This window comes from Bos grunniens, chromosome 5 (genome assembly GCF_055505025.1).
Source record: "Bos grunniens cultivar Pamir isolate PY7600 chromosome 5, Bosgru_T2T1.0, whole genome shotgun sequence".
Taxonomy (NCBI): Eukaryota; Metazoa; Chordata; class Mammalia; order Artiodactyla; family Bovidae; genus Bos; species Bos grunniens.
Window position 1 is genome coordinate 103,031,391 of NC_141169.1, and position 26,072 is coordinate 103,057,462.

Below are 26,072 nucleotides of genomic sequence, written 5' to 3' on the forward strand. Positions count from 1 at the left end.
TAAGGAAACAATTCTTTTCCTTTTTAAAAATTACTTTATTGAGGTATGACTGACATACAAGACTGCTTCATAAGTATACATTTGTGAAACTGTTACAACACTTATGTCATAAATCTATTCATCTCTTCAACATTTCCTTCCATTCTCTTTATCATTCTTATTAAAAATAATTATTTTCAAGGTGCATTTGAATTTTAGTTAGAAGTTTTTTTTTTAAACAAACCCATTTTCTGGCATCTCAAGTAAACTTCCTCATTGTCACAAAGTCCTAATGATGGTTCCAACTGCAGATAAATTTGTGGAAACACTACAGGTGTCTCTACCATATTTTGATAAATCAGCATCTGAATGAAAATGGAGTGTGTGCTGTTGGAACTTTCTGTGAAATTAGAAGTCCCAATGTTACCATCCTAAGAATACTGATGTGTTGATATTAATTTCAGTTAAGATACACTTAAAAGTAGAGAATTGGAGAGTGCTCTGATATTTAAGCACTGACTGTGGTTTGTATTCCCTGACTACCATTGCTGTAACTTAGGCTGTCACATTTTTATGAATGGCTCCAGGTTTCTTCTATTTCTCTTTCTGTCACTAGTTTCCTCCCCTGTTCTGTCTTTTCTGTATTTTCAGACATGTTTTAATGATGTGAAAATAAGTCAAAGTGGTGGTGATGTAGCAAGATAATATTAGAATAGCATGTCTTTTCATTATCTTAATCAAAATTGAACACTTAGGAGTCAGGTATGGAAGAGAAATTTCAGCCTCAGTAGTGGATTGTTGGAAGTGAAGTACCATGTTTAGGAGAAATCTAGAGTAGAAACAATGACCCAAGAAGAATCTAGAGAAGCTTGTTTGAAATAAGGAGGAGATTTCGTGGGGTTCAGGAAAAGGATTTGGGAAGGGCTATACAAATTGAGAAGGACTGTGGTGCAAGTGTGCTAAGCTGCTTCAGTCCTGTCCTACTTTTTGCAACCCCATGGACTGTAACCCACCAGGGTCCTCTGTCCATTGAATTTTCCAGGCAAGACTAGCGGAGTGGGTTGCCATTTCTTTCTGCAGGGATCTTCCTCACCCAGGGATCAAACCTGGGACTCATACATTGCAGACAGAGTCTTGATTATTGTCCTAACCACCAGGGACTACAGTACTGAAGTGCAAAATGGTGAGGGGATGAAAATACAAGGATTGTAGGAGGGGAGTTCAAGGAGATCAAGATCCAGGTCAACTCATACATTCACAATGTAGCCTCTGTGTTACCCTTCCTTCCTGCCCTCTTTCCTTCCCTCCCTCTCTTCCTTTATCTTGTGGGAGTCATTTCTGAGCTCTGTGGAAGTGGTAGCATTTGGAGGTTGAAGTTTTCTTAGTGGATTCTGTTTATTTAACAAATATAAGATTACTCATATTTCTCTCTTTTTTTTGTATCAGATTTTGGTGAGTCATATTTCACAAGTAATTTGTCTTCAAGGATTTGGCCCATTTTATAAAAAGTTTTTCAAATTAGAATAACACTGTTTCATATCTTATATCTTTAGATGTTGGCAAGATCTAAGGAGCACTGGTTCATATCTCGTATCTTTAGATGTCGGGAAGATCCATAATGATATTCCTCCTTTTCTTACTGGTTTTGTTAATGTGTGTTCCCTCTTTTTTTCTTAATTGGTTTTGCTAAAAGATTATCAGTGTTAATGTTCTTTTTAAGAGAATCACTAATGGACTCTGTTGATTTTCTTGATTGTGTATTTGCTTTCTACTTAATTGATTTCTATACTCAGTTTTCATTCCTCTTTTTCAGTTATGGTTTTCCCTGATACCTCAGCTGGTAAACAGTCTGCCTGCAATGCAGGAGACCCTGGTTTGATTCCTGGCTTGGGAATATCCCCTGGGTGGGAAGAAGGGATAGTTTACCCACTCCAGTATTCTTGGGCTTTCTTTGGGGTTCAGCTGGTTAAGAATCCACCTGCAATGCGGGAGACCTGTGTTCGATCCCTGGGTTGGGAAGATCTCCTGGAGAAGGGAAAGCTACCCATTCCAGTATTCTTGCCTGGAGAATCCAAGGACTGTATAGACCATGGGGTCACAAAGAGTCAGACGTGACTGAGCGACTTTCACTTTCACTTTTCAGTTATGACTGTTGTTGCTTTTGTAGATTCTTGAGGCTTGGATCATTTCCTTCTGTTTCTATTTTTATTCTAATTTAGGCATCATGGAAACCTCAAGGTTCTAAATTTTCTTCTAAGCAACTTTCTTTTTAACCCACCAGTTTTGATAGTATATAATTTCTTTTGTATTTTATTACCATAAAATATTTCTGTTTCTCTGAATGTATTCTTTGTCTTTCACTCTGATTTTGTATGATATTAATATAGATACTACATACAGCCTACTCTGATTTGTGTTTGCATGGTATATATTTTTTTACCTCTTTAATATGTTTCTGTGTTTATATTTAAGCATATATATATTTACAGACAGTATATTGTTTTGTCTTATTTTATCTGGTCTGATCATCTTGTTTTTTATTTGGAATACTTAAATTATTTACATTTAATGTAGTTGTTGATAGAATTGAAATTAAGTGTACTTGCCTGCTATTTGTTATATCTTTTTTTGTTCCTATTTTAATCTTCAAGTTTATTATTTTATTTTAAATACTCTATTGGTTTATTAATCATATAAGATTTTTAGGAGATTATAATGCTGAATTATTTTTTCATTTTTAAAATAATTTTTATTTATTTTTGGCTGTGCTGGGTCTTCACTGCTGCATGGGCTTTTCTCTAGTTGTGGAGATCAGAGGCTACTCTCTGTTGCAGTGCACAAGGTTCTCATTGTGGTGGCCTCTCTTGCTGTGGTGCACAGGCTCTATGCTGCACAAGCTTCAGTAGTCATGATCCCTGGGCTCTAGAGTACAGGCTCACTAGTTGTGGTGCACATGGGCTTAGTTGTCCATGGTATGTGGGATTTTCCTAGACCAGGGGTCGATTTTCCTAGACCAATGTGTCTTCTGCATTGTCAGGTGGGGTCTTCAGCACTGAACCACCTGGGAAGCCCAATGTTGAATTATTAATCTTTAATTACATGGTACTTTGAGATGATATAATGTTATTGTCTTTGGTGCTATCATTGTCATACACTCTCCTCATAAATTTATTATGAATCTTATAGTTTGCTGCTAATATTTTTGCCTTAACTCTTCTAATAGAGAATCAACATTTAGCACAGTCTCTATAGCTTTGAGAGGATCCATGTTTTCATCTGCTGTCATCTCCCTTTAGCTTGAAGAACTCCCTGAGGCAGTTTTGTGTAGTGTGTGTCTGGTGGCCTCCAATTCTATCATCTCTCATTTACCTGAAATAATTTTAATTTTCATTCAGCTTTGGAAAGTATTTTCTTGGATGATTCAATTCTAGGTTAACAAATGCCCAACCCCCATACTTTACATATGTTTTTACATTGTCATCTGACTTTCATTGCCTCCAACAAAAAGTCAGTAAGCAATATTTATCCTTTTGTTCCCTGTATATAATGTGTCAAACTTCCCCGGCTGCTCTTAACATATTTTTGTTTTGTTTATTGAATTTCAGTAATTACATTGTCAAGTTTTCTGAGAATGGTTTCACTAGTTTTCAGTAAATCTGGGAAAATTTCATTTATCTTTTCTTAATATTTTTCTACACATCCCTTATTCTGAATCTCTAAATACACATATTTTATATATTTTTATATTATCCCACATGCCATTGAGTTTCCATTCATATTTTTCTGCCTTTTTACTCTCTTTGGTTCAGTTTAGATAGTCTCTACTGCTGTGTTTTACTTCCCAGTTCCTTTATTCTGCAATGTCTAGTCTCTTGTGTAATTAATCCAAATGTTCATTCCAATACTATATTTTTCAGTTTCAGAAGTCTCATTTGTTTATTTTCCTAGTTTTTCTCCCTGTTTATTTTTATGCTTCATTAAGCATATTGATATTAGGGGTTTAAGGACCTCTTCAGTCAATTCAATCATTTCTGTAACTTCTGAAGCTGCTTTAAATGATTGTTTTAAAAAAATGTATTATGTGTTACATTTCTCTCTTTTGGAAATTCTGATAATATTTTGGTTGGATGTTGGGCATAACTAAGCAGTCCTTTCCCATGAAGAACTTCAGAAGTAAATAATCAAAACACACGCAGAAATCAGGGAATTGTACTTGGTGAATTAAATAAAGTTTTTTTTCATTGGATTATCTTCATTCAGTTCAAAATGTGTTCCTTTGATGACCAAATGATGAACTTTTATTTTGGTTTTCCTCCTTTACTTTCAAAACTTCCTTGATCTCACCTTGCCTGCCATATGCCCCAGCTACATCCTACTTCTTCAGCAGTAGCTATCCTTTCTGATTTTCTTTTCCATCCATCTGTATCTTTTAAAATGGTGTTTGCTTGTCTGAAGTGGGAGAAATGAGAAAGAATAGCAGCTTAGGTAGTAGATGGGAGAAGAGGGTGATGTAGTATGCTAATAACCTATTCAACGGATGTTTCCCACAAATATTTGTATATTGTATCCATATTGAGGCTTTTTCAACTTGGAACTCTCCAAATTATGGCTTGTTTGCTCACTTCCTCTTCCTCCTCCTTCTTCTTCCTCCTTCTTTTAGAATTGTAAAACATTCAACATGCCATCTTCTTTTAGAATTATAAAACATTCATGAAATAAATTAAAGACAATATGATCAATAGAAAGTCATTCTGTGCTTCTGGCCTGGAAGAATTAATATTGCTAATATGCTTATACTTGTAAAGTGATCTACAGATTTAATGCAAGTCCTATCTAAATCCTAAAGACATTCTTTACAGAAATAGAGAAAACAATCTTAAAATATGAGCATGTGGTTTAATTTTTATATATTCATGAATTTCCTATTTTCTTATCATTATTGAATTTACTTACATTCCATTATGTTCATGTAAGATACTTGGAATTATTTTAATCTTTTTGAGTTTGTTAAGACTTATTTGTAACCTAGCTTGGAGAATATTCCATGTGTGCTTGAGAAGAATGCATATTTTTCTGTGGTTAGAATTAGTACAATGATAACATTAAAATCAATTATTCTCAGCCCTTAGCATTTTCTATGAGTCTTGTTTCAGAAGAAAAACCTTTAATAGGAGACGATTTGGAAACTGAGATGTCTGGTAAACTCCAACTGAGAACACACTCTCTCCCAGGTTTTTGACAAATCCTAGGATTTCAAGGGAGATGGCTGGGACTCTCTATGACTCTCTGAGTTTTCTTAACTCATTTTATTTCCCACTGAGGTCACTGAAGAAATTCATGGAATTTTTTGGCATCAAAAAGTATCAGAAAGACAAGATGTGATGACATAAATGTGAATTAGTGATAGTGTCTATATTTCTTCTCTGGAGCCGTCACCTGCCTACAGGTTGGCATGCCCTCATGGATCCAGCCTCAGGACTTTCCCTAACCTAAGTCACTTGAGGACTAGCTCCTGAGAGATAAAACTGGTCAGAATATTAGCCCCACAAGTCCCATGAAAGCTTTCTAAACTTGTCTGGATGCTAGGTCTCTTATCTCATAACCCACATCCCTCTGGGTGGCTTCTGTTCTACGTATCTCTATGTTCAAGTGCCTTCATATTATATATTATCCTTGGATCTGTAGGTCCTAGGCTGCTAAATGAGAAATTCACTTCTCCAACCAATGCTAAAAGATGTGTTTCCAGTATTCAGCCATTCCGATGAACTGTATTGGGCTCTGTAGTTTCTAGGCTCCTAGACCTAGGAATTCATATTTCTAACCAGTTTCAAAGTGTCTGTTCTTGGGATTCAGCCATTCGAAACTGACCTTGTAATCCTCCCGTATTTCTCTTCAGAAACCTGCTGATGAAAATTCAATTAGGACACTAACTGTCAAAGACTCTCTACATGCTCCACTGCTAAAAAGAAAAACTTTCACACCACGGCCTGTAATGTGTGGTTTCAAGTCAGTACCATCAACACTCACAGGTTTTGTTGTTTCCTCTTATTTGTGCATCTGGCTGGAGGGGATGAACCCTGCTCAGGGCGAGTAGAAGTGTATTTTGGAGAAGCCTGGACCCCAGTATCTGATGGGAACTTCACACTTCCCACTGCCGAGGTCATCTGTGCAGAGCTGGGGTGTGGCAAGGCTGTGTCTGTCCTGGGACATGAGCTCTTCAGAGAGTCCAGTGCCTGGGTCTGGGCTGAAGAGTTCAGGTGTGAGGGGGAGGAGCCTGAGCTCTCAGTCTGCCCCAGAGTGCCCTGTTCAAGGGGCACTTGTCACCACAGTGGAGCTGCTCAGGTTGTCTGTTCAGGTGAGATGCAGGTCAGGCCTTTCACATCTGTGAACACCCTGTTCAAGTGAGAAAGTCATGTGATTTTGCTGAAACTCTGTCTTCTTCTACCAGCATACTCAGAAGGCTCATGACAAACGGCTCCTCTCAGTGGGAGGCGCAGGTGGAGATGAACAATTCTGGACAATGGAGAGCGCTCTGTGCCTCCCACTGGAGTCTGGCCAATGCCAATGTTGTCTGTCATCAGCTCGGCTGTGGAGTCGCCATCTCCAGCCCCAGAGGACCACACTTGGTGAAAGGAGGTGATCAGATCCTAACAGCCCAATTTCACTGCTCAGGGGCTGAGTCCTTCCTGTGGAGTTGTCCTGTGACTGCCCTGGGTGGTCCTGACTGTTCCCATGGCAACACTGCCTCTGTGATCTGCTCAGGTAAGAGAGAGGGAAGGGCTACTGGTACTCAGGATGCTCCTGGAGTGATATGTCCCCAGTAGCAGAGAGGGAGGGAAAATGGACTTCGAAAGTTAGGTATTTCGTGGTGAAATGTCGATCTTCTCATTGTTCATTCATTTTTCAGATCAGGGCAAGAAATGTGAAGGGGAATAATATATTTTTAAGCAACATTGTTGCTTATATATAATCATAGAAAACAATGTAGGGGCAGTAAATATAGACTTCAGTATGAACCCCAACCCAGAGCAACAAAGAGAATGTCCCCAGCACCATAGTCACTGTCGTCCCCAGTAACTGTGTCTTCCCTCCTCTAAAGGGAAAATCACTTAGCTAACTTCTGCTAGCATAGTGTTTTATCAATGTTTGAACTTTCTATAAAAGGATGCTGTATGTTGCATCTTTTGTATCTAAATTCTAAGCCTCAAAATTATGTTTGGGATTCACACATGATGTTGTTTATTGTAGCACCTATTTTTTATTACTTTAGCATATCAGTACAGGACCATGTACTGAATCCATTAGACTGACAGTAGATATCTGAGCTGTTTCCAGTTCTTGACTATTGCAAATATGATGTGACGACTTACCATGACACTGTCTTTGGACGCAAATATGTGTTACTTATTTTCCATGTTTAACCCTTGATCTTATATTTTCATATTCTTAATCAGATGGTGTCCTTTGATGAACTTATTTCTTAATCTTCTGTAAACATAACTTACCAACTTTTTTCTGTACATTTAATGTTTCTTATATACTTTAAAAAAGAATTTTGCCTACTCGAAAATCTTAAAAACATTCTCTAAGAGTATCTTATGGAAATTTTATCATTTTTTCTCTTGCATATTATTGTGCATTCCTTCTGGGATTGATATCTGTGTAAGATAAGGGTCAGGTTTCATATGGACATCCAACTGACTCAGAATCTTTTTCTGAAAAGACTCTTCCCCACTGCAGTGCTGCCTTCGTCATATGCAGAAGGGCAAGTATGTCTGTCTTATTTGAGACTCTCTATTCTGTTCCATGTTTTCATTTGCCTATCCTTGCTCTAATACTGTATTTTCTTAATTATGATAACGTCATAGTTGTTGTTCAATTGCTAAGTCATGTCTGACTCTTTGTGACCCCATGTGACTACAGCACACCAGGCTTCCGTGTCCTTCAGTATTTCCCCGAGTTTCAAGCTTTGTAGTAAGTCTGAATAATTTTAATTTACAAGAGTTACTTTATATTAACTCCTCTAACACCGTTGCTTTTCTTACCAATTGTGCTGGTCTCTCTTGGTTGCTTGTATTTTGTATGAATTTAGAAATCAGTTTGTCATTTTTCACCAAAAGAAAAGCTTAAGGGTATTTACCTTGAGAATAGGTTTAGAAATTTGAGAGAAGACATAGAAATTTGAGGATGATTGACACTGACAATGTTGAGCTCCCCAAATCATTGACATAATACATCCCTCCATTCAGTTAGATCTTGAATTTCTCTCAGAGATTTTGCCCATCTTCTACTAGGTTTTCCCTCAGTCAGTCAGTTTAGTCGCTCAGTCATGTCTGACTCTTTGTGACCCCATGAATCGCAGCAAGCCAGGCCTCCCTGTCCATCACCAACTCCTGGAGTTCACTCAGACTCACGTCCATCGAGTCGGTGATGCCATCCAGCCATCTCATCCTCTGTCGGCCCCTTCTCCTCCCGCCCCCAATCCCTCCCAGAATCAGAGTCTTTTCCAATGAGTCACCACTTCTCATGAGGTGGCCAAAGGACTGGAGTTTCAGCTTTAGCATTCTTCCTTCCAAAGAAATCCCAGGGCTGATCTCCTTCAGAATGGACTGGTTGGATCTCCTTGCCATCTAAGGGACTCTCAAGAGTCTTCTCAACACCACAGTTCAAAAGCATCAATTCTTCAGCGCTCAGCTTTCTTCACAGTCCAACTTTCACATCCATACATGACCACTGGAAAAACCATAGCTTTGACTAGATGGACCTTTGTTGGCAAAGTAATGTCTCTGCTTTTGAATATGCTATCTAGGTTGGTCATAACTTTTATTCCAAGGAGTAAGTGTCTTTTAATTTCATGGCTGCAGTCACCATCTGCAGTGATTTTGGAGCCCCCCAAAATAAAATTGGACACTGTTTCCACTGTTTCCCCATCTATTTCCCATGAAGTGGTGGGACCAGATGCCATGATCTTTGTCTTCTGAATGTTGAGCTTTAAGCCAACTTTTTCACTCTCCACTTTCACTTTCATCAAAAGGCTTTTTAGTTCCTCTTCACTTTCTGCCATAAGGGAGGTGTCATCTGCATATCTGAGGTGATTGATATTTCTCCCGGCAATCTTGATTCCAGCTTGTGCTTCTTCCAGCCCAGGGTTTCTCATGATGTACTCTGCATAGAAGTTAAATAAACAGGGTGACAATATATAGCCTCGACATCCTCCTTTTCCTATTTGGAACCAGTCTGTTGTTCCATGTCCAGTTCTAACTGTTGCTTCCTGACCTGCATATAGGTTTAACAAGAGGCAGGTCAGGTGGTCTGGTATTCCCATCTCTTTCAGAATTTTCCACAGTTTATTGTGATCCACACAGTCAAAGGCTTTGGCACAGTCAATAAAGCAGAAATAGATGTTTTTCTGGAACTCTCTTGCTTTTTTGATGATCCAGCAGATGTTGGCAATTTGATCTCTGGTTCCCCTGCCTTTTCTAAAACCAGCTTGAACATCAGGAAGTTCATGGTTCACATATTGCTGAAGCTTAACTTGGAGAACTTTGAGCATTACTTTACTAGCATGTGAGATGAGTGCAATTGTGCGGTAGTTTGAGCATTCTTTGGCATTGCCTTTCTTTGGGATTGGAACGAAAACTGACCTTTTCCAGTCCTGTGGCCACTGCTGAGTTTTCCAAATTTGCTGGCATATTAAGTGCAGCACTTTCACAGCCTCATCTTTCAGGATTTGAAATACCTCAACTGGAATTCCATCACCTCCACTAGCTTTGTTTGTAGTGGTGCTTTCTAAGGCCCACTTGACTTCACATTCCAGGATGTCTGGTTCTAGGTGAGTGATCACACCATCATTATTATCTTGGTCGTGAAGATCTTTTTTGTACAGTTTTTCTGTGTATTCCTGCCACCTCTTCTTAATATCTTCTGCTTCTGTTAGGTCCATACCATTTCTGTCCTTTATCGAGCTCATCTTTGCATGAAATGTTCCCTTGGTATCTCTAATTTTCTTGAAGATAGTCTTTACCATTCTGTTGTTTTCCTCTATTTCTTTGCATTGATCACTGAGGAATGGTTTCTTATCTCATCTTGCTATTCTTTGGAACTCTGCCTTCAGATGCTTGTATCTTTTTGAGCTCCCCAAATCATTGACATAATACATCCCCCCATTCAGTTAGATCTTGAATTTCTCTCAGAGATTTTGCCTGTCTTGTATTAAGTTTTCCCTAGGTATTTAATTTTTTATGTTATGAGTATTTTTGTGAAAGTGTCCTGGCAATGAATTATCTTTGACTTGTTTTCATCTTTTGATTTTTTTTTTTAAATTTTAATGTAATTGAGACTTATAAAAGTGATGGGAAAATAATATAAAAATTCCCTGATGACCTTTACCTGGATTTCTCAATGTTAGTATAAACATTTTCTTTAATCTCTCTCTCTCTGTGTCCTTCCTTCTCTGTTCCCCTTCTGCCCCGTTTCTTCCTGAGTATGCAAAATCTTTCTAAATTAAGCTGAAGACATGATGTTCCTTTACCTTTAGGACACTTCTGGGAATTTCCTTACAGAACCAGGGTTCAGTCAAATCTTTAAATGACTTCAGCTCCAGGTAACATCTAATTGCAGCACTGAAAGGCCCGACTGAAAGACTGCCAAACTGAGTCTTTTTCTGATTAATGACCCAGAGTCATAAGCAAAATGAAGTATATATATATTTTCCTTCAGCTACTAAATTTTGCCTTTTCATAATGATCACATTGCTAACATCCGTTGGATCACAGAAAAAGCAAGAGAGTTCCAGAAAAACATCTACTTCTGCATTATTAACTACACCAAACCTTTGACTATGTGGATCACAACAAACTGTGGAAAATTCTTCAAGAGTTGGGAATACCAGACCATCTTACCTACCTCCTGGGAAATCTGGATGCAGGTCAAGAAGCTACAGTTAGAACTGGACATGGAACAACAGACTGTTTCCAAATTGGGAAAGGTGAATGTCAAGGCTATATATTGTCACCCTGCTTATTTAACTTATATGCAGAGTACATCATGCGAAATGATGGGCTGGATGAATCACAAGTTGGAATCAAGATTGCAAAGAGAAATATCACAAACCTCAGATATGCTAATGACACTACCCTTAAGGCAGAAAGTGAACAGGAACTGAAGAGCCTCTTGATGAAAGTGAAAGAGGAGAGTGAAATAGTTGGCTTAAAACTCAACATTCAAAAAACAAAGATCATGACATCCGGTCCCATCATGTCATGGCAAATAGATGGGGAAACAGTGGAAACAGTGACAGACTTTATTTTGGGGGGCTCCAAAATCACTGCAGATGGTGATTGTAGCCATGAAATTAAAAGATGCTTACTTCTTGGAAGAAAAGCTATGACCAACCTAGACAGCATATTAAAAAGCACAGACATTGGTTTGCCAACAAAGACCTGTCTAGTCAAAGCTATAGTTTTTCCAGTAGTCATGTATGAATGTGAGAGATGGACCATAAAGAAGGCTGAGTGCTGAAGAATTGATGCGTTTGAACTGTGGTGTTGAAGAAGACTTTTGAGAGTCCCTTGGACTGCAAGGAAATCAAACCAGTCAGTCCTAAAGGAAATCAGTCCTGAATATTCAGTGGAAGGACTGTTGCTGAAGCTGAAGTTCCAATACTTTGGCCACCTGATGTGAAGAACTGACTCATCTGAAAAGACTCTGAGGCTGGGAAAGATTGAAGGCAGGAGGATAAGGGGACAGCAGAGGATGAGATGGTTGGATGGCATCAGTAACTCGATGGATATGAGTTTGAGCAAGCTCCGGGAGTTGGTGATGGACAGCGAAGCCTGGTATGCTGCAGTCCATGGGGTCGCAAAGAGTCGGACATGACTGAGTGACTGGACTAAGTTTTGGGGAAAAATCTGCTATACAACAATATAACCAGAACCTGAATTTCTAATCTGAAGAATATCCTCTGATCTTCATTTTGATGTTTGTACCTTATGCTGAGCTAATGTGTGGCTACACTTATTCTTTAGTTCTTAGTTTCTGGTAACAAGTTTTTGTGTTCTAGAAGTATTTGGTTTTTGTTATCATTTCTCTACAAAGATACACATTTTGTCAGTGCTTAATTCCACAAGCACTTTAATTACGGCTATTTAAATTCTCTGTCAGATAACTCTAGCAGCTGAAAACCCTGGGAAATTCTTTCTAGTGTCTCCTTTTTCCTTTCTGTTTTTCATGAAATCTATTTTATATGTGTTTGTTTTAAAGATAGATATTGAAGAAATTGTAGAACTCCTTCAGAAAGAATTTTGTTTTGCTTCTACTTAGGTGTAGATTTGGGCTTCCTGGTGGCTTAGACGGTAAAGCATCAAAGCTGGAGATGTGGGTTACATCCCTGGGTTGGGAAGATCCCCTAGAGGAGGGTGTGCAACCCACTCAAGTATTCTTGCATGGAGAATCAGCATGGACAGAGGGGCCTGGAGGGCTACAGTCCACAGGATTGCAAAGAGTCAGACAAGACTGAGTGACTAAGCAAAGCTCAGGGATAGATTTAGCGATAAAACATCTTACTTAACTCATTCTTACAGCAACACTTGGGTTAAAACAGAAATTGTGGTATTGTCAGAAGCAGAACTCTCCTTGGAGAAGGTGAACACTAAGATTATGATAACTTTATTACTGGGTCACAACTTTCATCTTAGGCTCCATCACTAGGTCATTATTTCCTTTAACAGTTTCTTGTTATTCAACCCTTCCAGACTTCTGATCATTGCTGTTTCTGCAGGAAATCAGACCCAGGTGCTGCCATAGTGCAACGACTCCATATCTGAACCAGCAGGCTCTACGGCCTCAGAGGAGAGAGTCCCCTACTGCTCAGGTAAGGGTCCCACAGGACAGAAGACCCTTCTTATTCCCCAGGTCACCGCCCCACTGTCCCATTTCTCTTTGCTCAGACAGCAGACAGCTCCGCCTGGTGGACGGAGGAGGTCTCTGAGCCGGGAGAGTGGAGATCCTTAACCAGGGCTCCTGGGGCACCATCTGTGATGACGGCTGGGACCTGGACGATGCCCGCGTGGTGTGCAGGCAGCTGGGCCTTGGAGAAGCCCTCATTGCCACGGGGTCTGCTCACTTTGGGGCAGGATCAGGGCCCATCTGGCTGGACGACCTGAACTGTGCTGGAAACGCGTCCCACGTGTGAAGGTGCCCTTCCCTGGGGTTGGGGGCGGGACGACTGCAGACACAAGCAGGACGCGGGGGTCATCTGCTCAGGTCCGCGCTGCACACTGTCCACAGGCTGGGTAGGGGTGGGGCCCTGGGGGACGGAGGTCTGAGCCCTGAGGGAGAGATGCTGAAAGGACCAGAGAAGGAGGCTTCCTTCCATGGAGCCTGTCTTTCCAGAAGATACGAAGATGAGGTGCTTTCACTTCCTCCTGCAGCAGCTGAGGTTCTGGTCCTTTCTTTTCAGCAGTGTTTCCTGGCAGAGCCTTTTCTCACAGGTTTTCTTGAAAGCAAGGCTCTCTCCAGTTACATACAAAAAATTTAAACCCACAGTACTAGTTTCATTTGCTTAGGTAACAACATACCAACTAGTGGTTTAAAACAATATGTGTTTATTGCCTTACTTCTGTAGCTTAGATGTCCAGCAGGGATCTTACTGGGCTGGGATCAAGGCTTTAGCAGTGCTGCATCACTTTTGCGGCTTTAGGGTTGAATCTATTTCTTGTCTTTTCAAGCTTCTAGAAAATGCCTACACTCTTTGGTTCATAGCCCCCTTCATCCATTTTCAGATCAGCAATGCTGCCTGTCTTCAACCATTATCCAGAGTCACATCCCTCTCTCTAACCAGAGCTAAAAAAAGTATTTTACTTTTAAAGACAATGGGTCTAAGGATGTGGTTAGACTAGGCTCACATTGTTAATACAATATTCTAGCTTAAACTCACCATCCCACGGTCCTTACCTTAATCACATTTGTAAATCCCTCTTGTCAGATATGGTAACAGATTCACAAGTTGCAGAGATTGGGATGTGGATATTCTGGGGTTAATTATTCTGCCTATCTCCCCAGTATCCACATCACATCCCTTTGACATACTCTAAAGATTTTGTCAGGAAGCAGGATTCAGCTTCCCTCCTTCACTAGCACCCGCAAAGTTTGGTCTTCCTCTCAGTTCATTTCCACTACACCATTGTGGTAGAAATAGAAAGACAGACACAAATGGACAAAGTCAGTTAAAAGGGAGGTGATGTCAGTCTTGTCGTCTAGTGGGTATCTCTTGAAAAAGGTCAGAGATGAATGTTCACTATTTCTAGAAGAAATAAAAACCTAGAACATCCAGCAAAGTTTTTATTGTGTCCTGTCTCCTCCCCTTTCAACCTTAGAGTTCCTGGCCCTCAGGATGGTGAGCGAGGACCAGCACTGTGCTGGGTGGCTGGAAGTTTTCTACAATGGGACCTGGGGCAGTGTCTGCTGCAGCCCCATGGAAGACATCACTGTGTCCATGATCTGCAGACAGCTTGGCTGTGGGGACAGTGGAACACTCAGCTCTTCTGTTGGTCTCAGAGAAGGTTCTAGACCCCAGTGGGTGGATAGAATCCACTGTTGGAAAACTGACACCTCTCTCTGGCCGTGTCCCTCTGACCCTTGGAATTACACTTCATGCTCTCTGAAGGAGGAAGCCTATATTTCGTGTGCAGGTGACTCGCTGTATGTTTCTGTGTGTCTGTCTCAATCCCTGTAGGATGCAGTGAGATTTGATATTTTAAAATCTAAGTGATATTTTAGTAATCTAAGTTTAATTTGGGTCCACAAAAATGACATTAAGTAAAAATGTTAGTCACTCAGTCGTGTCTGACCCTTTGCAACTCCGTGGACTGTATAGCCTGCCAAGTTCCTCTGTCCATGGAATTCTCCAGGCAAGAATACTGGAATGGGTTGCCATTCCCTTCTCCAGGGGATCATCCTGACCCCAGGTATCAAAATCAGTCTTCCACATTGCAGTCAGATTCTTTACCATTTGAGCCACCAGAGAAACCTAAATGAGGTAAGGATGGAACTAACTTAATTCACATATTCCAACCTTGATTGTTAAAATTTCTGAGATGTAATTCTTGTAACATTGTACTAGTCCTGAGTGTACAACACAGCATTTACGTATTTGTACATATTGGTAAATAATCACCACATGTATAGTAATATCCATCGCAACATGTAGTTACAATTTTTTTTTCTTGTGATGAGAACTTTAAGATGTATTTTCTTACCTACTCTCAAGTATAAAATACAGGGTTAACTGTAGCCACCATGCTGTACATTACATCCTCATGACATTAATTTTAGACCTGGAAGTTTGTATCTTTTGGCTACCTTCACCCATCCCATTTTGACCACATTGACCCTCTGGAAACCACCAAACTGTTCTTTGCATCTCTGAACTCATTTTTCTGTTTTTTTTTTTTTTTTAATAATGCACATGTAAATAAGATTAAATGGTATTTTTCTTTCTCTATCTGATTTAGTTCATTTGGCATAAGGCCCTCAAGCTCCATCCATGTTGCAAATGGCAAGATTTTCTTCTTTTTTATGGCTGGATATATGTACATAGCAAATTTTATTTATCCATTCATCCATCAAAAAAGGCTTAATGTTGTTTGGCTATTTTAAAGAATTCTGCAATGAACATTGGGTTGCACATATCTTTTTAAGTTAGTGTTTTTATTTTCTTCAGATAAATACCCCAAAGTGAAATTACTAACTCACATGGCAGTTTTATTTTTAGGTCTGAGTTTCTATTGTGGAACCTTAATACTGTTTTCCATGGTGGCTGCACCACCTTATCTTTCCCCCAACTGTGCACAAGGTTTCTCTTCTCGCCACAGTCTCAAAAATTCTCGTTATTTCTTGTCTTTTTGATAAAAACAACTCTATGAGGTGATATCTCATTGTGGTTTTGACTTGCATTTTCCTAATGATTAGTAATGTTGTATATCTTTTCATGTACCTTTTCATGAATAACTGTATGTTTTCTTTGAAGAAAATGTCTACTCAGGTCCTCTGCCCATTTTTAAATGAGACTGTATTCTTTTGCTATTGAGTTGTATGAGTTCTTTATGTATTCCACATATTAACCCATATCAGAAATATATTTTGCAAATATTTTCTCTGATACTATAGATTGTCTTTCCATTTTTAAAAAAATACTTTCACCACAATATTTTTGCCCTCTATTTATATATTTTCCAACCTGCATGCCCTACTGGATCTTAGTTCTCCAAACAGAGATTTCATCTGGGCCGTGGCAGTGAAAGCACTGGGTCCTGACCACTGGACTGCCTGCTAAGTTCCTCATTTTGCTGATGGTGTCCTTTGTTGTGCAGAAGTTTTTAGTTTTATGTCGTCCCACTTAGTTAGTTTTGCTCTTGTTGCCTAATCCAAAAAGCCACCACCAAAACTGATGTCTATAACTTTTTCTTCCAGGATTTTTATGGCTGCAGGACTTATGATTAAGTCTTTGATCCATTTTGAATTAATTTCTGTGAATGCTATGAGAGAGTGGTCCAGTTTTATTTTTTGCATGTAGCTGTCCAGTTTTCCCAACACCATTTATTGAAGAGAATGTCCTTTCGGCATTGCATATTCCTAGTTCCTCTGTCAAAAATTAATTAACTGTATGTATTTGGGTTTATTTCTGGGCTCTATATTCTATTCTGTTGATCTCTGCACCCATTTTTATACCAGCACTATACTGTTTTGCTTAATAGAGCCTTGAAATATAGTTTTAAATCAGGAAACATGGCACCTCCAATATTGTTCTTCTTTCTCAAGATTGCTTTGGCTATTCAGGGTCCTTTGTTGCTATTGCTATTGCTAAGTCACTTCAGTCATGTCTGACTCTGTGTGACTCCATAGACAGCAGCCCACCAGGCTTCCCCATCCCTGGGATTCTCCAGGCAAGAACACTGGAGTGGGTTGCCATTTCCTTCTCCAATGCAGGAAAGTGAAAAGTGAAAGGGAAGTCGCTCAGTCGTGTCCGACTCCTAGCGACCCCATGGACTGCAGCCTACCAGGCTCCTTCGTCCATGGGATTTTCCAGGCAAGAGTACTGGAGTGGGGTGCCATTGCCTTCTCCGAGGGTCCTTTGTGGTTCCATACAAATTTTAGGATTGTTTGTTCCATGTCTGTGAAAATTTCCTTTGGAATTTTGATAACAAAATCCACTATCTTTCATCAGTGTCTTAGAGTTTCAGTGTACAGGACTATCACCTCTTTGGTTAAATTTGTTCCTAATAATTTATCAGTTTTTTGTTCGACTGTAAATAGAATTGTTTTCTTAATTTTTCCTTGTGGCAATTTGTTATTAGTGTATAGAAATGCAACTGATTTTTGTATATGAAGTTTGTATCTTGCGAGTTCACTGAGTGTATTAGTTCTGACAGATTTTGGTGGGGGCAGTAGGGTTTTCTATATATAATATTATGAAATCTCCAAATAGCATCAGTTTTGCCTTTTCCTTTCAGATTTGTGTGTCCTTATTTTTTTTCATTGCCAGATTGTTTTGGCTAGGAATACCAAACCTATGTTAAATAAAAGTGGTGGTTTGGCATCTTTGTCTTGCATCTGATCTCAGAGAAAAAATATTCAGCTTTTTACTGTTGAGTATGAGGTTAGCTGTGAGTTTGTCATATGGTCTTTATTATATTGAGATATAATCCCTCTATATCTACTTTATAGAGGTTTTTAAAATCAGAAATGGATGTTAATGTTTTCAAATGTTTTTTCTACATCTACTGAGAGGATATGATTTTCATTTTCATTTTGTTTACTTGGTGTATCATATTGATTGATCTGTGAATATTGAACCATCCTTGCATCCTTTGGAACAAATCTCACTTGATCATCGTGCATGATCCTTTGGATGCATTATTGAATTATGTTTTTTAATATTTTGTTGAAGATTTTTGTCCTTTTGTTTATCAGAGATATTTCTTGTCTGGTTTTGATATCAGAACCTTGTTGGCCTCATAAAATGAGTTTGGCAGTGTTCTTTTCTTCTGCTTTTGGAAAAGTCTGAGAAGATTCTACCACTTAATACCATTATACTGGGAGTTGGGATTTCAACAGCAAGTGCTGAATTAAGTAAATAAATATTGGGGGGTGACAGATATTCAAACCAAAGTGCTTATTCCCTGCAACATTTCTCTCTCTCTCTTTCTTACATACACAAACACACACACCCCATTCAGATATATCTTGAATGATATTCTGGGTGTTGCCTGAGAGAATGTGGTGACAGATATTTCAAAAACATATATTCACCACTCCTTGCCTCTCTTGCCTCATCTCTTTGTCTTTTCCACTTGAAGGCTAAAGAAGTATTAAACTGTTAAATCTTTTATTGATGATATTTTTCCTACAGTAAAGCACCAGAAAGTGGGAGGTGGTTAAGTCTCTGACCCTGAAAGTGAGTAACCACCTCGCAGAGATCCTGTCGTCACTTTCTCCAGGATCTCTGTATAGATTGGATAGGAGGTTTGATAGGATGATGTGGAAAGAATACATTAATTCTGATATTTTTTAACAGGTACATTTTACACTTGTATATACTTCTTTCAGTTTCAGGCTTTTGTGCCTTTTTCTTGGTGTTTTATTTGTAATTTCTGTTTCCTCTGATTACTTAGCTTTCTCAGTATATCTATTTGAGTCTATTGCAGACAGTTTTACTTTCAGTTCAGTTTAGTCGCTCAGTTGTGTCCAACTCCTTGTAACCCCATGGACTGCAGCACACCAGGCCTCCCTGTCCATTACCAACTCCCAGGGTTTGCTCAAACTCATGTCCATTGAGTCAGTGATGCCATTCAATCATCTCATCCTCTGTCGTCCCCTTCTCCTTCCCCTTTCAATCTTTCCCAACATCAGGGTCTTTACCAATGAGTCAGCTCGTCACATCAGGTGACCAAAGTATTGGAGTTTCAGCTTCAGCATCAGTCCTTCCGATGAATATTCAGGACTGATTTCCTTTAGGATGGACTGGTTTGAACTCCTTGCAGTCCAAGGGACTCTCAAGAGCCTTCTCTAACACTACAGTTTAAAAGCATCAATGTTTTGGTGCTCAGCTTTCTTTATAGTCCAACTCTCACATCCATACATGACTCCTGGAAAAACCATAGCCTTGACTAGATGGACCTTTGTTGGCAAAGTAATGTCTCTGCTTTGTAATATGCTGTCTCGGTTGGTCATAACTTTTCTTCCAAGGAGTAAGCATCTTATAATTTCATGGCTGCAGTCACCATCTGCAGTGATTTTGGAGCCCCCCCAAAATAAAAGCCTGTCACTGTTTCCATTGTTTCCCCATTTATTTGCCATGAAGTGATGGGACAAGATGCCATGATCTTAGTTTTCTGAATGTTGAGCTTTAAGCCAACTTTTTCACTCTCCTCTTTCACTTTCATCAAGAGGCTCTTTAGTTCTTCTTCACTTTCTGCCATAAGTGTGGTGTCATCTGCATATCTGAGGTTATTGATATTTCTCACAGCAATCTTAATTCCAGCTTGTGCTTCATCCAGCCCAGCATTTCTCATGATGTACTCTGCATATAAGTTAAATAAGCAGGGTGACAATATACAGCCTTGATATATTTCTTTCCCTATTAGGAACTAGTCTGTTGTTCCATGTCCAGTTCTAACTGTTGCTTCCTGACCTGCATACAAATTTCTCAAGAAGCAGGTCAAGTGGTCTGGTATTCCCATCTCTTGAAGAATTGTCCACAGTTTCTTGTGATCCACACAGTCAAAGGCTTTGGCATAGTCAATAAAACAGAGACAGATGTTTTTCTGGAACTCTCTTGCTTTTTCGATGATCCAACAGATGTTGGCAATTTGATCTCTGGTTCCTCTGCCTTTTTAAAAACCAGCTTGAACATCTGGAAGTTCATGGTTCATGTACTGTTGAAGCTTAGCTTGGAGAATTTTCAGCATTACTTTGCTAGTGTGTGATATGAGTGCAATTGTGTGGTAGTTTAAACATTTGTAGACATTGCCTTTCTTTGGGATTGGAATGAAAACTGACCTTTTCCAGTCCTGTGGCCACCGCTGAGTTTTCAAATTTGCTGGCATATTGAGTGTAGCACTTTCACAGCATCATCTTTTAGGATTTGAAATAGCTCAACTGGAATTCCATCACCTCCACTAGCTTTGTTCGTAGTGATGCTTCCTAAGGCCCACTTGACTTTGCATTCCAGGATGTCTGGCTCTAGGTGAGTGATCATGCTATCGTGATTATCTGGGTTATGAAGATCTTTTTTGCATATTTCTTCTGTGTATTCTTGCCACCTCTTCTTAATATCTTCTGCTTCTGTTAGGCCCATACCATTTCTGTCCTTTATTGAGCCCATCTTTGCATTAAATATTCCCTTGGTATCTCTAATTTTCTTGAAGAGATCTCTAGTCTTTTGCATTCTATTGGTTTCCTCTATTTCTTTGTACTGGTCACTGAGGAAGGCTTCTTATCTTTCCTTGTTATTCTCTCCCTTCAGGGAACTTCCATAAGCCTCTTATCCTCCTCCATCAGAGGGCAGACAAACTGAAAACCACAATTACAGAAAACTGACCAATCTGATCATATGGACCACGCCTTGCCTAACTCAGTGAAACTATGAGCCATGCCAATATGGCCACCCAAGATGGACGGGTCATGCTGGAGAGTCCTGACAAAATGTGGTCCACTGGAGAAGGGAATGGCAAACCACTTCAGTATTCCTGCCTTGAGAACCCCATGAACAGTATGAAAGGGCAAAAAGATAGGACACTGAAAGATGAACTCCCCAGTTTGGTAGGTGCCCAAATTGCTACCGGAGATCAGTGGAACAATAACTCCAGAAAGAATGAAGAGACGGAGTCAAAGCAAAGACAACACTCAGCTGTGGATGTGACTGGGGATAGAAGCAAAGTCCAATGCTGTGAAGAACAATATTGCATAGGAACCTGGAATGCTAGGTCCATGAAGCAAGGCAAATTGCAAGTGGTCAAACAGGAGATGACAAAAGTGAACGTAGACATTTTAGGAATCAGTGAACTAAAATGGACTGGAATTGGTGAATTTAACTCAAATGACCATTATATCTACTACTGTGGGCAAGAATCCCTTAGAAAAAAATGAAGTAACCATCATAGCAAACAAAAGAGTTCGAAATGCAGTACTTTGATGCAATCTCAAAAATAACAGAATGATCTCTGTTCATTTCCAAGGCAAACCATTCAGTATCACAGTATTCCAAGTCTGTGCAATGGCAACCCACTCCAGTACACTTGTCTGGAAAATCCCATGGACGGAGGAGCCTGGTAGGCTGCAGTCCATGGGGTCTCTGGGAGTTGGAGACGACTGAGTGACTTCACTTTCAGTTTTCACTTTCATGCATTGGAGAAGGAAATGGCAACCCACTACAGTATTCTTGCCTGGAGAATCCCAGGGACAGGGGAGCCTGGTGGGCTGCCATCTATGGGGTCACACAGAGTTGGACACGACTGAAGCAACTTAGCAGAAGTAGCAGCATGCCCGAACCAGTAATGCTGAAGAAGCTGAAGTTGAAGCTATGAAGCTTCTATGAAAGCGTCTATGAAGACCTACAAGATCTTCTAGAACTAACACCCCCAAAAGAAGTCCCTTTCATTATATAGGACTGGAGTACAAAAGTAGGAAGTCAAGAAACACCTGGAGTAACAGACAAATTTGGCCTTGGAGTAAGGAATGAAGGCAGGGTAAAGGCTAACAGAGTTTTGCCAAGAGAATGCACTAGTCATAGGAAACACTCTCTTCCAGCAACACAAGAGAGGACTCAACACATGGACATCACCAGATGGTCAACACCAAAATCAGATTGATTATATATTCTTTGCAGCCAAAGATGGAGAAGCTCTATATGGTCAGCAAAAACAAGACCAGGAGCTGACTGTGGCTCAGATCATGAACTATTTATTGCCAAATTCAGACTTAAATTGAAGAAAGTAGGGGAAACCACTAGACCATTCAGGTATGACCTAAAAAAATCCCTTACGATTATACAGTGGAAGTGACAATCGATTTAAGGGATTAGATCTGATAGACAGAGTGCCTAATGAACTATGGATGGAGGTTCATGACATTGTACAGGAGACAGGGAGCAAGACCATCCCCAAGAAAAACAAATGCAAAAAAGCAAAATGACTGTCAAGGAGGCCTTACAAATAGTTGTGAAAAGAAGAGAAGCAAAAATCAAAGGAGAAAAGGAAAGGTATACCCATATGAATGCAGAGGTCCAAAGAATAGCAAGGGGGGTTTTGCTTTACTCAGTAGCTATTTGTCTATCTTTTTCTTAAGTCTACTTGGTAAATCTGTATATTCCCTTAAAGAGTTTCTTCTTACTACAGAAATATTCTCTTGTGCGTATGTCATATTGAATAATAGATGAGAGTAGTTTAGAATCTATTTAACAATTTTCCACTGAAACCCGTGGCGGATTCATGTTGATGTATGGCAAAACCAAAACAATATTGTAAAGTAATTAGCCTCCAATTAAAATAAATACATTTATATTAAAAAGTATGTAAGGGAAATTTTAAATATAAATTTATTCTGTGTTTATGGACTAATTTTCTTTAATACACTTTATTTTCATAAACCATTTATCATTAATTTATATTTGCTTCACTATTTTGTTGATTAGCATTGATTTAAAGAAAATATATTTCACTGAATTTTATTCATCTGATCATTTATTTGATAAATATTTAACAAGCACTTATCATGGTATTTAGAAAATGTTCTCCATCTATACTTGTTGAATGAGTGCATGCAATGTACAAGCACTGTCCTAATAGAATAAACACAGGTTAATTAAAGTATGCAAGGTCTTTCCTTCATTCAAGGGTGTGTTAGTGTGTGTGTGTGCCTTTATAGACGCCTGTGTTTATATTTGTTACTGAATGTGGAGAGTGATTAATAAGTAAATATTTATAGGTGTTTCAGATATCTTTCTCCATCTTTAATTTTTTTCTCTAGAATATTTTACAAATTTTCTTATTTATTTTTAGGAACTCTATAAACTAACATCATTTACCATTTTTTAACATTATTTGGAAATATTTCCCCATCTTTTGTGTATGATTTTAGGTTTGTATATGTGTATGGGAGGTTATGTGACCAAATTTATAACGTTTTAGTTTTTTGACTATGCCTTTAATGCAATGTTTCAAATGCCATTCTTCATCTCAAAATAACTTTTAATCAAGTTTATTTTCTACAAATGATTTTATAATTCCACTAATATTTAAAACCTTACTGCATATAAATTTATTTTATTGTGTATGATGGTGTAATATTGTCACCAGTTAGGAATTATATCTTAGATATGTGGTATTTTTACTTATAATTTCAAAATAAAAATACATTATTTCATGATCTCACGGGTATGACACCAAAAGAATAGGTAAAAATAGTCAAGTGAGATTATCCCAGATGGCTCAGTGGTAAAGAGTTCACCTGCCAGTGGAGGAGACACACAAGACATGGATTCAACCCCTGGGTCAGGAAGATCCCCTGGAGAAGGAAATGGCAACTTATTCCAGTATTCTTGCCTGGGAAATCTCATGGACAGAGGAGCCTGGCAGGCTATACTCCGTGAGGTCGCAATGAGTTGGACATGACTGAATGACTGAACACCAGCACGACAGTAAAAGAAACAACAGTAGAGTGAAAAGGCACCTTACAACAAATCTTATAAGGGATTAATTTGCAAAATATATAAGAACCCTACAGCTCAAGAGCAAAACAAAAGCAACAACAAAACCTCTAATAAACTGATTAAAAAAATTAGTCAGGAACTAGCCATTTCACCAAAGAAGACATATGGATAGCTAACAGGGATATGAAAATATACTGACATCTCTAATCATCAGAGAAATGTAAATGAAAACCACAATGAGATGTCATCTTACACCTGTCAAAATGGCTATAATTTAAAAAAAGACAAATGTTGACAAGGTTGTGGAGAAACTGGAACTCTTCTGGATATTTATCCACATTAAATGTGTATATTGCATTTCAAAACTATGACCAAAAAATCTGTATAATTTATAGTGATTTGCCTTTTCATTCTGGTATTAAGTTTTTTCTCTCTGCTCTTGATTAGTATTGCTCAGTGTTGATCAATTTTCATGAGGCATGTTTGAACAGCTTTCCTCTATTGTCTTTGTCTTATGCTTACTTTCTTTTTTAGATTAACTTTATTTTTTTCTTTATTAATTCCAATCTTGTACATTCTTTAGGCTTTATTTCTCATATCCTAGCTTCTTAAATGAAAGCTTACATTTTTACATTTTCTGTCTCTCCTCTTTTCTAAATCTAGGGTATAAATTTCCCTTAGACACTACTTTAGTTGCATTGGAAGAATTTAGTTACAGCATATCTTTGTTACCATTATTTCACAATATTTTCAAGTTTGAAAGTTATTTCCAGACCCATGAATTCTTTGGAAGAATATTTCTTAATTTTCTCAGTAGGGATGGCTAACTATATTTTCTTATTAATACTTAATTTCACTCTGGTCAAAGTAAATATTCTGTATAAATTCAATTCTCTGAAGGTTTTTGCTCTATCACATGATCATCAAAACATCCATTTCTGCTTTGTTGACTATGCCAAAGTCTTTGACTATGTGGATCACAACAAACTGTGGAAAATTCTTCAAGAGATGGGAGTACCAGACCACCTGACCTACCTCTTGAGAAATCTATATGCAGGTCAGGAAGCAGTAGTTAGAACTGGACATGGAACAACAGACTAGTTCCAAATAGGGAAAGGAGTAAGTCAAGGCGGTATATTGTCACCCTGCTTATTTAACTAATATGAAGAGTACATCATGAGTAATTCTGGGCTGGATGAAACACAAGCTGGAATCAAGATTGCTGGGAGAAATATCAATAACCTCAGATATGCAGATGACACCACCCTTATGGCAGAAAGTGAAGAACTAAAGAGCCTCTTAATAAAAGTGAAGGAGGAGAGTGAAAAAGCTCAACATTCAGAAAACTAAGATCATGACATCCGGTCCCATCACTTCATGGCAAATAGATGGGGAAACAGTGGAAAAAGTGACAGATTTTATTTTGGGGGGCTCCAAAATCACTGCAGATGGTGACTGTAGCCATGAAATTAAAAGACACTTACTCCTTGGAAGAAAAGCTATGAACAACCTAGACAGCATATTAAAAAGCAGAGACATTACTTTGTGAACAAAGGTCCATCTAGTCAAGGCTACGGTTTTGCCAGTAGTCATGTATGGATGTGAGAGTTGGACTGTGAAGAAGGCTGAGCACCGAAGAGTTGATGCTTTTGAACTGTGGTGTTGGAGAAGACTCTTGAGAGTCCCTTAGACTGCAAGGAGATCCAACCAGTCCATTCTGAAGGAAATCAGTCCTGAATGTTCATTGGAAGGACTGATGCTGAAGCTGAAATTCCAATACTTTGGCCACCTGATGGGAAGAAGTGACTCATTTGAAAAGACTCTGATGCTGGGAAAGGTTGAAGGTGGGAGGAGAAGGGGACAGCAGAGGATGAAATGGATGGCATCACTGACTTGATGGACATGAGTTTGAGTAAACTCTGGGAGTTGGTGATGGACAGGGAGGCCTGGCATGCTGCAGTCCATGGAGTTGCAGTCAGACACGACTGAGCAACTGAACTGAGCTGAACTGATGATCATTTAAAAATGAAAGTTTGCAGTGAATTTACAATAATGTAAATAACAAGTTCTTTCATTGTTGGGTGTATTGCTCTATATATGTTATTTAGCTAACTGTTGTTTACATCTGCTATATTCTTCATTCTTTTTTGTATACTTGGTCTGCATGCTATTGCAAAATACATGTTAAAGTCCCCACATTTTGATTATGATTTTGTCTATTACTGTTTTCATTCTGTCAAGTATTATTCTATATTTCAAAGCAATGTTTTGACATTTTCTTGGATTTTAATATCTATAATATCTTCATTAAGGGTGTATCCTGTTATAATCATGAAAATACCCCTTTTAACTCAATTAGCACATCTTGCTTTGAAGTCTACTTTCT

The 26,072-nt window shown here is 38.8% G+C and overlaps 1 pseudogene across 1 annotated transcript in view; it reads left to right on the top strand.

The window, feature by feature from the left end:
- The first annotated feature begins 2,604 nt into the window (after positions 1 to 2,604).
- Positions 2,605 to 26,072, top strand: part of LOC147372821 (antigen WC1.1-like) — a 47,946-nt pseudogene continuing 24,478 nt past the window's right edge. The window contains exons 1-4 of the transcript XR_015164316.1: positions 2,605 to 6,741; positions 12,758 to 12,850; positions 12,927 to 13,242; positions 14,355 to 14,669. The product of XR_015164316.1 is annotated as an antigen WC1.1-like (transcript). The remainder of the gene's footprint in view (positions 6,742 to 12,757; positions 12,851 to 12,926; positions 13,243 to 14,354; positions 14,670 to 26,072) is intronic.